The 16,174-nt window shown below is 42.4% G+C and overlaps 1 pseudogene; it reads right to left on the bottom strand.

The window, feature by feature from the left end:
* Positions 1-10,426: 10,426 nt before the first annotated feature.
* On the bottom strand, positions 10,427-10,833 carry LOC116895229 (annotated as a pseudogene).
* Between the last annotated feature and the right edge of the window lie 5,341 nt (positions 10,834-16,174).

The following is a 16,174-nucleotide window of genomic DNA, read 5'->3' as shown; positions in this document are numbered from 1 at the left end:
CTCTCCCTCTCCCTCTCCCCTCTCCCTTGCTCTGGCACTGCCTCTAGTTATTTAAAAACCTCAAAATGTCTTAATCACTTAGATTTGATATTTTTTCTTTTTTTAATTAAAGATTTTTTTGAAATTAAAATATAGTTACATCTTTTCCCCACTTTGATCCTCTAAGCCCTTCCAGGCACCTCCTCTGTCTCTCTCAAATCTCATTTTTAAAAAATTGTTGAGGGGTGTTTGTGTGTGTGTGTGTGTGTACATATATATTCAAAAATATAAAAATACAACCTGACCAGTCTATATGATGTTGCTTGTATGTATATGATGTCAGAGATTGTAGTAATAAATAATGAACAATTACAAATGGTTCCATGCTCCATGCACCATGCCATGCTACCTTCTGCTACTCTCTGTCATGGCCATCTCTCTACCTCCATGACTAGCCCCATGTAGTGAGTACCTATCTTGAGGCTCTCTTGCTGGGGACTCTGTTCATATTCCCAGCAACCCGGTAAAATCAAAACTCTAGAGATTTGTAATCTATCCATCAGATATATATATATATATATCAGTAAATTCTCACTCCAGAAAACATTCACACAATAAACTCAGAGCCAATTGACATTGATATAAACTGCCAACCTAGAGAAGACAGATTGTCCTGTAATTATCCATCCCTTATATGATATTCATAGCTATCTGTAGCTAATTAAAGCCACATGGGGAGTGGTTCATCCTTCTCCTCCTCCATCTTCTCTCTTCTTTTCTCTCTCCTGCCTTTCAAAAACTCTGCCCACCTTTTTTTTTCACTACCCAATCACAGGCCTTGCCTTATTGTGTGCCTGCCCTCACCTGCATATAGACATCAATCCAAAAGAGATTGAACTCCAGGAATCTAAGGCATTATGAGAACAGGAGAAATAGTATTCCCCAGAGAAGAGCCCCCCAGTTGGTTATCCAGTACTGAGTGGTCAGCTATTAGATTTTCTTAACAGAGTTACATGTATTTGGAGGATGCTTGGGAACTCTAGAAACTCTGATCTTTTAGCTCTGAAATGTTTTAAAAATATAATCAGATGCTCAACTTTTTATTTCTACTTCTGAATTATGTTTGTTCTAGTCAATGAAGGGACAGCATGCGGCTTTTAACTATGGTTTGGATCAGGGGAAGCAAATCAGAAGTCCATATAGATGCTGAGTTTTCCAACTGTTAGAATAACTGCATGATATATAATAAAATTTTAGTGAAAATGAATGCCTGTATTTATGGCTGGTGATGTGTACACATTCCCAAGCCTAGGCACAATTGTAGCTCAAGCACTGATATACCAAACTGTATATTTCTTACATGTTGTCTCCGTTTTCCAATTTCTTCCTTCACTCCACACCCAAAACTATCCACTGCAATCCCGGCCTACAGGGTATGACATATTCTGGTCTCAGTCCACTTACTGTCAACTCCTGTCACTATGTTCCTCATATCTCCCTCTCTATTCTACTTCAGAGCCTTCTTTGTATCTTCAGGCACTGACTGTTTACCACGTTGGGCTTGGTGACAGAGTTTCCTCCTGAGAGCCCTGCTGGTTTTCTTCATCTCTCTGGCTCCACATCAGGGCCTCAGATGGCTGGCTAACCTGTTGTGGATATTCTCCCATACCCGTGACTATCAAACGCACAGCTTTGGTGGGTATGTGGTGACACTGGTTGCTCAAGTCTTGGCATTTGCCTCAGACCTTAGAGTCTTCCCACACTGTGTCCTCTCTGGGACGTAGACTCTGCTGGTTTGGCGGCCTCCTCGGCCAGTCTCTTTCCTCAAAGCATTCAGGAACATCTGAGATTCCCTGATTTCTACTCATTTCGATGTGTTCGCTGTAATTGGTAGGATCTTCCAGAACACCGAGATGTGGACTACCTTTCATCTTTCCCACTATTTTTCTACAAAGTGAAAACTAGTCTTCCATCACTAGTCCTTGATAACGTGTATTGATCTCATGCCAACTAGTCTTCCATCACTAGTCCTTGGTAGCATGTATTGATCTCATGCCAACTCGTCTCACACCAATAGTTCCTGGTGGCATTTGTATTGATCTCATCCAGTGAAGACATGAGTGGGGTTCTTCTAGGCCTTGCGGCCTCCTTGCTGCTATTTCTCAGGCAATGTCCTTGGCCGATTTTTCCAAGTGTTCCCACTCCCCCACCCCTCCAGTTCTTCTACCGCATCAGAGCTTGCGTAGGTCAGGAGAGAAGATGCTCTCTGGGCACTGCCTTCCTCACGCTTTCTGTCTGTTTCCTTTCTGCCATAGCCCACAGAGATGAAGAAGGCATAGACTCTTTTTAGTTGGAGCTTCGTGCTTAACTGAGCTCTTTCACACACAAACTATATAGGGTAATCTTTTGAAGTATTAAGGGGAGAGGTCAAAGAATTCAGCACACCCTCTTATATCTCTTACAAAACATGTCTCTCTCAAATAGTATCATCCAAAAGAAAATTTAAAAAAATCTGCTTTGAGACTAAGAGCTAACCAAAGCTACTTTATTTGTAGTATTTCTACCATCCTGAGTGGATGGGTCTTAGGGCTTGACTTTGGAACTGGGGGAATGTAAGCAAAAATGCTTTCACAGACATGCTGCAGTATCTGGATTAGTATTTATAAAATATTATCCCTACCACATAGATAAATCACACTAAAACCTCAACTCAATCTACTTAGCCCTTGTGCCCTTTTCTTCTTGTATTCTACCTGCACAGACTCTGCTCTTTGGCACAATATAATTCTTGCCATTTTTTCTGAGCACAGCATAGAGCATTCATTAACACAGCAGTCTATTTGTCTAGAACATTCTCTGCCAACTTACCCTCTTCTCGGCCAGGTTTTTCTTATCCTTTCAGATTTAGCTGAAATGTCACTTCCCGGTGACACCGTCTTCTGGCACCTTATCTGGAAGAGTAATATGCAAATATCATAATAGCAATATGTAAACACCCACACTGTGGTGAGCGTCACATGAGGTACTCTGTAACTCTTTGTTTATGCCTACCATCTTCAACACTTGATTGGCAGGGCCAGAGTTTTACTCATGTCTATACCGTTAGCCCCTGGTATTCTATGTCCTCTGTTCTTGTTTAACTGAGACAGTAGGACAAATATGACCTCACTTTGAAAAAGCTTACTCAGTTTTTACAGTGATGTAATTGGGTTTTTGTTGTTGCTGTTGTTGTTGTTGGTGGTGGTGGTGGTGGTGGTGGTGTATGTGTGTGTGTGTGTGTGTGTGTGTGTGTGTGTGTGCACGCGCGCTCGCACATGCACGTGCTACATGGGAGTAGGAAAACAGTAAAGACTAAGAAGATAGTTTTAAATTCCTTCCTGTAATGAGACCCCCCTTTTATTTAAGAATAAAGAATATAGGTCATGGAAAAATTGTGATGAATTTTTCAAAAACCCACCATTTTATGCAGACTTCAAAAAGAATTATAAACTAAAATCCTAACAGTCCTCCAGACTCTATTCTACATTAATAAACAATTAGAGTGCTTCAGAGAAAAATATTCTAGTCATGCTTAGATATGCTAAACTGGAATGAATAAAGGAAAGATAGAGATAACTACTTGTACATTTTAAACACCAATTAAGTAAAAAGGGCTTTTGTCTTATGAAAAGAGGTAACATGTCTGTGGAATTATAGCCTACCTTCTGTCATATTTTTTTTTCTTCCGTGATGAATAACCCCAAGGACATCTCATAAAGCTTCCAGGAATCGTATTGTTTTATATGTACAAAGAATTATACACAACAAATGTTCATACGTAAATGAAGTATGCCACGTGAGTTGACAACGCTCCCCACAGGAGCCATAGGCTACCCAACAAAAACTCCAGTCTCTGGCCCGAGAACCCTCCGTTTGAGTGGGCGGTCAGAGTAGTGACTTCTAAAACAATGTAGGCTATTGCTTCCGTCCTTGACTGCCTTTCAGAGGTTGAATGCAGATCCCTAGTGATGACGATGCAGAAAGATCGGAGCTGGAAATATCTGAAAACCTGCTTCCTGCGGTGTATCCTTCATAGGACCGGAAGGTGGTCCATAAACAGCCAAGTCAGGGAAGCAAGCAATGGTCTTACGCAGCTCTGAAGGTCGTGAACTACAACAACGACCAGGACCGCAAGACTCCCTTAAAGGTGCAATGGTGGCACTCACATCTTACCAACAACTCACCAACCAATAACCAACAACTGTCTGATTGGAATGAAGACTCACTCCATACGGAAGAAGTGATGTCTGGTGGTAGAAACTTGTCCAACTACCCCACGTTAGTGAAGTTACAGCTCTAAAAGCAGAACCTGCTACCCTCACTTTCCTAAACCACCATCATTTCTACTTACATTCTAAAACGTTCCCTTATACCCACAGGTAAGTGTAACTCTCACCCCTCATCAAAGAAGCGTCTTTCTCCAGCAAATGGAGGCCTTCACAGAAACCCACAGCAGTACATAATGCAGAGATTAACGGATCATCACACCCAACCAATGTGTCTACAGTTCCTGCACCTAAGGCTCAGGGAAATCGTGGGAGAAGAAAGATTGTATGAGCCAGAGGACCAGGAAACCTGCCGTGAGGTCGTGTCTCCTAGAAATGACAGGGAAACCTTACTCATAATGCCTTAACAGTATGGCTGTCTAAACAATGATGGTATCAGTAGCCAATGGGAAGGGGGAAGTATCATAGGGTCCCATGCCTAGGCCAAAACCACAGGCAAGTGCTGACTATTAAGAGAGAATTAGCCTCTCCCGTGGATGAACTCTCTAATTGGTTGTCCAGGACAAAGTGGTCCGCCCTGAACTCATATACATACAAGCAGCATTAAACAGACTCAACAGGTTCTGTCTGTCTATTTATGCATTTTTCTATATGTGACAATTATGCTTTTAAAAGAAGCTATGAATTTCAGAAGGAGAGAGTGAGGACATGAGAGAAGTTTGATGGATAGAGGAGTGATAGATATAATTATATTTAATTGATTTTTTTTCTTTTTAGTAAGAAAAGCAAGACGTTGTCTATCACAAGTAAGGAAAAACTATGTCAGAAGAATGCATGGCAAAAATCCTTACTCAAGGGAAGGTTTGTGTCGAAGAGCTAAGCGCAGAAGAAACTGGAGACCTTGATCTTTCTTTCATGCCCTGTGTCTCTTTATTCAAGCCAAGTACTCTGTTACTTCAGCACCGTGGCTGATATTTTCCTGCTTAAACCTCAGAAGCAAGATCGATTCCTTCTGCATCTTTGCAAAACTGGGAAACTGTAGTAACTGTAGCATTCTCCTTAGGAGACATAGAAACCCAGCTGTGTGAAATAGTAGTTGTCCCCATGGGTATAGGAAGTGGTTTGAGTGGTGTTTGCCCACCCAGACTTCCAACTCTAACCTTGCCTAGAAGTAGAGGGGTTGTGGATGTGTTCAGACAAGATCTTGAAAGGAGAGCAGTCTGGACAAGGTGAGCCCTAAATCCAATGACAGATTTTTTTTAATAAGGACTGCAGATGAATGGACACACAAAGGATATGTGGTGGTGGGGTATGGGTCAGAGGGATGTACGGGGGCGGGCAGGGAAGGCCAAGGATTGCTCAGAGTCTTCAGAAGCTGAGAAAGGTGGGCAGTGATTTTTCTCTGGAACCATCAGGGAGGGCAAATCATGCCGACAGCTTGATTTCAGACTTTAGCCTTCCAAACGGTGGGAAAAATAGATGTCTGGTGTTTTAAGCCATCAGAGTTTATGGGAATTTGATACAGTGGCCCTAGGAAACTTTTTTAGTAGAGTAGATAATTCTTATCCTCTACTTTATCTTGGCTATGATTTTCTTCCTTCCTTCCTTCCTTTTTTCTTTCTTTCTCTCTTTTCCTTTCTTTCTTAAAGTCCCTACACAAAAATAGCTTTTGTTGGTACATTAATAAAGCCATAGCTATAGGCTATGTCTGCTTCTCCCCTTGACCCCCACCGGGAGTAGCCAGGCGCATTGAGCACCAGGCCGAACTGGAGGGAGAGCAGCTTAGCTAGTATGGGTGGGTGCAGGCAATTTAAACCTTTGGGGGCTGGGTTGAATAGGGGATTTGGGGTGAGTTTGTACTTCATAGACAGGGCCGGGGTACTGGGGATGCCTCATTTGCATGAGAAAGAAATCCAGGTGCTGCAGCACTTGATCTTATCGGGGGAAAGGAAGTTTAGCCCGGCTACCGGATTGTGACCTCCTCTGATGAGACAAGGGCAGGCATGGGTTACAGGGCTACATAGTACCGAACACACAGACCCAGGGCAGGAGGGAGTGATCCTACTCCAGATGATCTCAGGACAAGATTTCCCAGGTTTGGACAGCCTCGACCCCACTCTCGCTGCAGGCCCGCTCCTCCCTGTCCCACAGCTCCATGGCCACATCCATAGTTCAGGATTTCTTTTCTGTGCCAATCGGTCTCTAAGCTGCCTATGCCTTCTTTGCAGTGTTTCTTGAGCGTTGCCTTCCCGCTGTGGAACAGGTCTCTGACCAGCTTCTTAGGCCACCCAGTTTCTTCTCTCTCGACTACTATTTATTTGTGGCAGACTTTGAATCATCTTCGCAGCACTGAAGATTTTGATGCTGGTCCGCAGCTCAGCTTCATCGGCTTCTAATTTGTGCAATTAAATTAAGTTGCTTGATCTTCCATTCAAAGCTGTTACTTTTTCTTTACGATCCTTTCCCCTCCAATTTCCTTCGTCCTTCTTTGAAGCTGGCAGGCCGACTTCCCAATAATGTTAACTAACAAGGGCCAATTTCTGATTTCCCTCTGCCATTTCCCTTTTCAATTTTTCATCCTGTCGTCGCTTCAAAGGCAGTTCTAGAAGAAGAGCTCGTTCAAAGTACAGAGACAAAGATCTGGCTCTGAATGCTTTATTCATTTGTGGCTTCGAAGAGCCTGCCTCACTTGAAAAGAAACATACAACTGTGCAGAACTGTGTTTGGTTGGAGCAGATAATGTGATACAGCCCATGATGAATTACATATTTATCAGTAATTACCAGTTATTAGATTTGATCACAAAGTAAATGAATTAAAATTAGATTTCAAGAAACTTCCTATGTATTTTGGAAATGCGTGTCTTAGCTTCCAGATTCTGTTTCTTAGGATACTAAAAAGCATAATTTTCATATAATCATGGATTTTCAAGGTTTCAGAAAGAAGACAGCACTGTTACCACTTCCCAATAGTTTTATGATAAGATGTACAATTTGCACATTTTCCTCTACCCAGTTGAGAAAAATAGGTCTTCTCACTGAAAGCAACAGTAGCAGTCCTTGTAAGTCTATTTTTATACTAATTTGTAGTATTCTTGTAGCTACCTCATGTTTATACAAATAATATTGATTTATATGTGAATTACTAAGAGGTATCATTTGTATAACTGAATATATGAAAAACTCCAAACTTACAACCTTTCTCAAGTAGGGGATTACCACGTTAAAGAGATTGACAGATTCCTGAACAGGACCACAGCTATACACTTATTAGTTCCTGTTTGTTAATCTGATGGTTTATAATGGTTGTCAAGGTGACAGGATCTATAATCTCTTAGGAGAGAAACCTCCAGATATATTTGGAAGAGGGGTTCTAGATTGGGGTACTTGAGGAGGGAGTCCCTACTCTAAATGTTAATGGAACTATATTGTTAGTTGGGGTCCCTAAGGAGAAAAAAGAAATGTGCTGAGTACCAGCATGCATTGCTGTCTGCTTCCAGACTGTACTGGCTGGTTTTGTGTGTCAACTTGACCCAAGCTGGAGTTTACACAGAGAAAGGAGCCTTCCTTGAGGAAATGCCTCCATGAGACCCAACTGTAAGGCATTTTCTCAATTAATGATCAAAAGTGGGAGAGCCCATTGTGGACGATGCCATCCTGGGGCTGGTAGTCCTGGGTTCTATAAGAAAGCAAGCTGAGCAAGCCAGAGGAAGCAATCCAGTAGCAGTACCCCTCCTGCCTCCAAGTTCCTGCCCTGTGTGAGTTCCTGTCCTGACTTCCTTTGGTGATGAACAGCAATGTGGAAGTGTAAGTTGAGAAAACCCTTTCCTCCCCAACTTGCTTCTTGGTCATGATGCTTTGTGCAGGAATAGAAACCCTGACTAAGTTACCAACTGTGGATGTAATGTGACTGGATATGTCACAGCAATGTGACTGGCTGTGTCACATTCTTGTGGCCATGCACTCCTCACCACAGTGGACTTTACCCTTAAGCTGTGAGTCAGAATTAACTTTCCTTAAGTTGCTCCTCCCCAACTCCCCAGTTATTCTGTTGTAGCAATGAAAAAAGAAGCTGATACAATTAGTGTGTTCTTAAAGCACAGGGGAGATTGAAGGAGACTTCTACGCAGAACCCGAACGTACTCAGCGAAGCAGAGATCTCTCAGACCTTGCAATGGCAGGAAGTAATGGAGTTGAGAATCGCTAAGGGCTGCTGGACGGTTGCTAGGAACAGCAATGTTCTTAACCCCAGGGCTCCTGCTCTCCAGGTCACAACTGTGTTCACAACACCAACCATTTCCTTCACGAAGGGTTTGACCCAACCAACTGAAGAATTTGATCTGTATGGTAATATTCATTGAATTCCTTAATTAAAGTGGAAAACAGGACTTTACCAAATTAGCATTTAAGAACACCCAATAGGATCACATCAGTCTTTAAAGAGTAGCGGGCCTGAATAATCATTTTGATACTATTTTGATACAGTTACTGGAAGAATAACTGTTTGATAGCAGATATTCACATGTATTAGCTTGTACGTCATTGGTACTACTGACATTGGCAGTGTAAGAACACACACACTAAATGTACTTTTTAAAATTATGCTCCGTAGACTCATGTGTTTAAACAAGATTATGGAAGCCAGGGAGTGGAATGTGATGGTTTTCATATGCTTGGCCCAGGGAGTGGCACTGTTAGAAGGTATGGCCTTGTTGGAGGAAGTGTGTCACTGTGGGGGTGGGCTTGGAGACCCTCCTCCTAGATGCCTGAGGATGCTCAGTCTGTTCTTGGCTTCCTTTGGGTGAAGATGCCTGGATGCTGCCATGTTTCCACCTTGATGATAATGGGCTGAAGCTCTGAACCTGTAAGCCAGCCCCAATTAAATATTGTCCTTTATAAAACTTAAAAAAAAAAGACACACACACAGACACACACACACACCACACCACACCACACACACACACACACACACACACACACACACACACACACCCAAAGCCATATGTTATTTAGGCTGATTGTGAACATCTGATTTTTTTTCTTCTGTAGTGTTTATCTGCTTGCAGCTGAAGGAAGTGGAAAGGCCAAATGGGAATCTGACAGTTATTCACCCGGAAGATGTCAATAAATCAGAAAATATTTTAGCTAGAAAACTGCTCTGAAATAGATGTTAGAAATAAAACTCAGAAAGTAAAGGTTAGAAAAAGCATGAAATGGGTTTGGACATCAGGAAAACCTGACAGGCATACCTCTAGACTGTGTATCATTGCTCAGGAAACCACCCTAATGTTAACAGCCCACGTTAGCCTCTCACGGTAGAGACAGATACACAGGCTGAGGTGGGGGTCATGGTCAGGCAAGCAATATTTAAGAACAGTGAGGGAAAACCACCTTCGACAGTGGTTCCCAACCTGTGGGTCCCAACCCTGTTGGCAAACTTCTAACTCCAAAAACATTTACATTACAATTCATAACAGTAGCAACACTATAGTTAGAAAGTAGCAATGAGATAATTTTATGGTTGGTAGCCATCACAGCATGAGGGACTGGATTAAAGGGGCATAGCGTTAGGAGGGCTGAGGACCACCGAACTGTAAGGTCTTTATAAACTGTAGATGAGTCAGATGGTGCAGAACACACCTTGAATTCCTTATCTGGGGAACAGAGGGAGGTAGAACTCTGTAATGTTAGGGCAACATTGTCTACATAGTGGGTTCCAAGACAGCCAGGGCTCCATGGTGAGACCCTGTCTCAACAAAAGCAAAACAAAAATTAAAACAAAACAAACTACCTTTCCCAACCCCCTAACTGCAGTTGGTCTAGTTCATCTTGATCTAAAGTAATAGTCTTACTTTCTCTGACCTAGGTTTATAAAAACGGGCCCCCTGAAGACCAATAACAAAATATAACTTACTTTATACAGTATTACTTAATTATGGAATGAATAAATCTTGTAAGCTAAGCACAGATCTGTTCGCAAAGCCCGAAGCTGTAGAAAACCTGTAATAATGTTACAATTGCACAATAAAACACTATCATAACAACTGCTACCAATTTTTATTTTTTATTTATAAATAGGAGGCAATGCAGTCATTTCTTTTCACCCCAGTTCCACAGTCTTTATTGATTTAGAAAAGATGATCCGTCCACTCAGTGGGGTGAAGAGCTCTGTCTAGGAACCCATCAGTAGTGCCAAAAAGGACTCTGGTTTATCCTTGTCTGCTCATACACCCAGTCATGAGCACAAGACTTAGCCAATCGGTTCCTCAGGCTTAAACAATAGACACATCTCCTTAGCACTGTCCACTGAGTCACTGCCGTGAATGATGTCCCCGCCAACTTGAGTGCAGAAATCCCCACGAATAGTGCCTGGTTTAGGATCAGGTGGATTGGTCTCTCCCAGCATCACTCTTTTCACCAGACTGAGCCCCTCCCAGACCATGGCCCTCATGGGCTCTGAGTTCATGTACTTCACCAGCCCGGGGAGGAAAGGATGCTCAATGTAGCACTCACTTGGTGGTCTCACCCACCAGGTTGAGTGGCACACCGTCTGACTAGATGACAATGAAGGTACCCTCGAGGTTAGCCATGGTCCGAAAGTTGGCCGGTCCGCTGGTGTCTGAGATGGGCAATGGGAGCAATGAGTAGCAATGCAGTTATTAAACATCTTTTAACAGTATATGTTAATGTTCATGTGTGTGCATGCATGTAAATGCATGTAGAGACCACAGAACAGCCTTGGGTGTCATCTCTCAGATGCTCTCCCCCTTGTTTTTTGACTTGCTAAATAGATTAGTCTGGCTGTCCCAAATCCTCAAGGATGTGCCCATCTCTGTCTCCCCAGCACTGGAACTGCAAACAATTGCTAATATACCTAGCTTTTATTGAGACTCTTCTTTAAGATTTTTCTTGAGAACTTTGTACATGACCAAATTGTATTTGCATTGCTTCCACCCTTCCCTCTTCAAACATGGCCTCTAGAGTTGCTTGTATGTGTGTGGTTTTAGAGCTGTCCACTCGGGACTGGATAACCTCTCACTGGTCTCATCCCTGTAGAAAACGAATTCTCTCTTCTTCAACAGCCATTAGTCAAGAGCCCGTAGCTCTTCAGACATTGTGGGCCCTTGTGAGATTTCTCGCACCCGTGTTGACATTGCCATCTAGTGTGGTCATTATGCAGGTTTTACTTAGGCAAACTTTCGTTGACATTTCCGGGGTGCAGCACCCCTGTCACGTCTAGAAGACACTATCACATAGCAGGCACCCTAGTCCTCTAGCTCTCTAATAAATCCTCCTCCTTCTAAATACTACACTAGCATTTCCCCCACATTCTTGCTGGTCCTGTTTTTCAGGGTTTTTAGATGTTGGCAGAAGACTAGGCAGGTAGATGCTCTTAGAGCCTAAGAGTAATTGCTCACAGCTCTCAGAGGAGTAGAAGCCAGGGTGCATGCAAGGAAAGCCTTAGAGAAATAACAATAATAACCAGGAGAGCCAAACGCATTAGGATTGGCTACAGGTCATTTTGCCTAGGAGACAGTAGCTTAAAGCAACTGGTTCAGGAACTGCTCATCAAATATCACTTCTCCTATGTGTCAGAGAGACAACCATTGCTAATGGCTTATTACATAATCTTCTGGGAGTCTTCAGTTATATAAAAACATCGACAATTTATCTGAAAAGTTATTATGTTTAGTTTGAAAATTATCCTAAAACAACATATTTTATGTCTTTAAAAAGCAGAGTCCTTAGAGCTGGAGAGAAGGATCAGTGGTTATAATGATATAGGAACTGGGTTCTGACTAAAGCACCCAGGACTCAGAACCACTGTAATCCTGATTCCAGGCACCCTGACGTCGTTTCTGTCTTCCTTTGGAACAAGACTTGCATGTATAGTGTGCACATTTATACTTCCAGGCCTGTACACACATGCATAGAATAAAAAAAAAAAATAAAAAAACCAGAGTTCTCCGATGTGCATCTAGAAAAATGAACAAAGATAAAAAAGATTAAGCTTCCATTCGAAAGAAGTCACTCATTACAAAACAGACTTTTCTTACGCTCAATGAAAATTAGTGATGGGGAACAGTGCCGAGTTGGAACCATGAAGCACATGAGTTGGTTTAGAGCAAGCACATGCATGTGAAGTAACAGTGACTTTATAGTATAAGCCGTTTTGGACATAGCTTAGTCTTTCTTACATGGATTTACCTTAAATTTGTCTATTACTGTACAATTTCTACTGATCGTCTTGTTATGGTTCTTACAATCAGCCCAATATTAGTCATCAAAATGCTAGTTTTGGTACTTTAATGTAATACTATAGTCGTTTTTATGATCTGTTTTCGCACATACGTGCACGTAGAATCGTGCATTAAGTTTCTTGCTAATGCCATTGCCGCATCGACTTTTAAGTTTGAGTAAGTATTGACAACTTGTCCTGCAAGCACATGCTCTCTGACATCCATGGGAAGCAGAAAAGGGCATTTGTTTCCGCAGAGAAGCTCTGATATTTCAGCTTTCTAATCTTTCTGAATGTCCCACGTAGAAAAAGTGCTACATCAATTTTTAAATGTCCTTTGAACTAATTAAGTTGAAGTTGATTATTTTTTCATAAGATCCTTGGCTATTTTTTACTCTTCCCTCCCCCCCCCCCCGTTAGCATAAGTGAGATCCTACTCATCTTCTCCAAAATTCCCCCTGTGGAATTTTGTTTTGCCCAATGTAAATATTCAGAATTCTTTTCTTTTTTTTTTTTTTCTTTTCTTTTTTTTTTTTTTTGGTTCTTTTTTTTCGGAGCTGGGGACCGAACCCAGGGCCTTGCGCTTCCTAGGCAAGCGCTCTACCACTGAGCTAAATCCCCAACCCCCCAGAATTCTTTTTTTTTCTATGACTTACAAAAGCCTACAAGTTCTGGCCACTGGTTTCCTCTCTGACCCTATATTTGTAAATTCCTTTTTTTTCCTTCTTTTTTTCAGAGCTGGGGACGGAACCCAGGGCCTTGTGCTTGCTAAGCAAGTGCTCTACCACTGAGCTAAATCCCCAACCCTTTGTAAATTCCCTTTTTTTTTGTTTTTTTTTTTGTTTTGCCTTTCTGCTGACAGCCACTGGTCCTCCTTAAGCACAGATTCCAGATTGCTGTTTCTTCGCCTGGCGTTCTCTCTGGCCGTAGGTCAGCAGGGGCTCACACATTCAGTTCTTTCCTCGTCTCTCCTGGAAGAAAGCTTTCACCTCACTACTCTGGTGAGAAGCCGTGCAAGCGTCCTTCCACTCTGCCCTTCTCGCCCAGCCTTACTTTTCTCCCTAACACCCTGCCTGGAACGTTATAAATACAGCACTTGTCAGCAGCAGGGCAGCAATTAGCAGTGTCTACAACAGTGGTTCTCAACCTTCCTAGTGCTGTGACCTTTGATACCTTATGTTGTGGAGCCTCCCCACCATAACTGTAATTTTGCTTCTATTATGAATTGGAACATAAATATCTATGTTTGTTTCCTAATGGTCTTTGGGGAGGGGAGTTTCGAGACCTGGTCTAGACCTGTTAAGACTGGGGTTTAAGAGTTGCTTCTATTAGTGTCCAGTGGCTATGAGCCAAGGATGCTATCAGGTATTCTACGACGCATAGGAAAGTCACTTCACAGACAACTGTCTGCCCCACAATGTCAGTATTGCAGAGGTAGATAAACTCAGATACACCCTTTTTATGGACTGTTCTCCTCACCGATTTGCAGAGATGCCATTTAAAATAATTGGAAGGGACCTGTCACCGAGCATCAGGCACAGGTAGTAAAAACGACTCTTCGGATGCTCACCAGCTAGGTGGGAGTTCTGCTTGCCAGCAACTACAGACTGTAGGGTTGGGAGACTGTTCCCTTTGTGCATCAAATAGTCCTTTATTAAATGTATTTAGAATAGGTAGGGCGGTCGGTGTCATTTTTCATCTTGTTCTTTTCTAGCTGATTCCAGTCATCCACATATTAAAAAATTTAAAAAAACGTTTACTGATGTATTTCAAATATTTTTTCCCCTTTCAGTGAGTTGTTGTATTTTGTCTGTACTTGTCAACTCGTAGTGGCGTTTGTCGTTTGGGATCTCAGTGCAGGGAAATGTGTTTCTGAATGACATCTGGGTTGCAAGTCACTCTGAAAAATCCTTGTGCTAAGCAGGGCATGGTGACGCGTGTCTGTAATTGCAGGACTTGGGTGTCCTAGAGTCAGAGGCAGCAAGCTTGTGACAGGCTCTGCAATGTGGTAAGACAGTATCTCATCACACAGAAAGCTAAGCAGAACAAGAAGTCGTCTGCTCGAAGGAAAATAAAATAAGAAAGACAAGCCGTCTCTCTCTCTCTCTCTCTCTCTCTCTCTCTCTCTCTCTCTCTCTCTCTGTAACTAAATATACATCTAGAATTTATTATGAGCTTTTGTAAGCTTTGCTGGTTAGGTGTGGTTTTGTTGTTTGTCAAACTATGGCATTATTTTCATCTTCGAAAGGACAGGACCAAACTCTCTGGAACTTTATTGCGTATGGCAGGCACCGAATTAACTTATTAAACTGTAAGAGGATTTTGTTCCGGTTGCACCCTTCTATGTGAGGACAGAGCAAAGCATTTTCTTTCATTTTTAAAAATAAACCTCCCGACATTTCTCAAGCCATTTCTACACTCCCCTCCCTCCCCACCTTGTTTATTCCTATGTTGATCACAGAATCTTATTTTAAAAATGGGATCAATCTCTCATTTTATTTCCTGACATTTTTGTCTGGTGATTTGCCTTCTATTGGGTACCAGGCACAAAAGGATTAGAGGAATGAATGCATCTAACTGAAAATCGGGAGTTAGGACCAACTGAGGAGCATCTACTTTCTCTTGGCGTAGTCATGTGTCTTTCGGCCCCGTAGATACGTCATAGTCAGGCTTCAGGTTTATACTTATGCATCCCTTGTCCATTCCTCTCACCCAGCCAATAGCTTGCTGAATAATGACTGACGTAGCACCTGGTGATTCTATGTCTGGCGACGTAGCACCTGGAGTTTTGAATTGCCTGGTTCACAAGCTCAAACCCCCTAAAGGGAGATGTCTGCTTCACAACTTGTAGTGATATAATTTGAACGTGGATTGTCCCCATTCTCTACCCCCTATAGGTTCCTGTGCTTGAACACTAGCGATGCTGTTTTGGAAGGTTTGAAGCTTCACGAGGTGATGCTTCAGTTGAGGAAGTGGGTCACTTTGGTTGGGTCTTGAGGTTACGTAGGCAGGCTCTACTTCCTGTTTTCCCTTTGTTTCCAGACTGCAGGTCCAATGTGTCCATCAGGCTCAACCCTTCCTTGTTGTGGGTTCCCCTGGTGCCTTTCGTATTCCGACGTTAATTCTGCTTCCTCGAAATGGGCTCTCCCTAGGAGGAGTGGATCATGTACTCACGTGATTTCATGTGAACCTTCTCCCCATTTTAATTGATCAAATAAAGGCTAGAGCCTGTGATTGGGCAGTGGAAGGGAATGTTGGGGCTGGAGGTTTTAGAGAGTCTGGGAAGAGTAGGGAACGAGAGGAAGGACAGAGGAAGAAGAGGTGGAGGGAAGACGGAGCAGGCCCACGTGGCCTGGGGAAGCCTCAGGTAGCAAGGGATCTCATAGCTGGGAATAGATTAGTACAGTGATAGATCTGCTCAATCTAGGCATATAGCTTTTAATTATAATAATTAAGTTCTATATTTTATGTATAGGCTTATTGGGGTAAGAAATTACTACAACTCTTGTTCCATGCTATTCCCATCACTTTGGACCATACCATCTCAGATTTATTTTGTCAGCTGACATAAATCCTTCCTCTCTCAAGTGCTTGCTGCCAGGCATTTAGTGATAACAACGAGAAAAGCTAGCCCCACAATGCCATTTGCCAATTAAAAGCCTTTGTGACAAAATCTTTCCAAACTTAGAAAT

Source organism: Rattus rattus, chromosome 3 (genome assembly GCF_011064425.1).
Source record: "Rattus rattus isolate New Zealand chromosome 3, Rrattus_CSIRO_v1, whole genome shotgun sequence".
In the NCBI taxonomy this organism is placed as follows: domain Eukaryota; kingdom Metazoa; phylum Chordata; class Mammalia; order Rodentia; family Muridae; genus Rattus; species Rattus rattus.
Note: the sequence above shows the minus strand (reverse complement) of the source record. Positions and strands in the feature narration are given on the sequence as shown.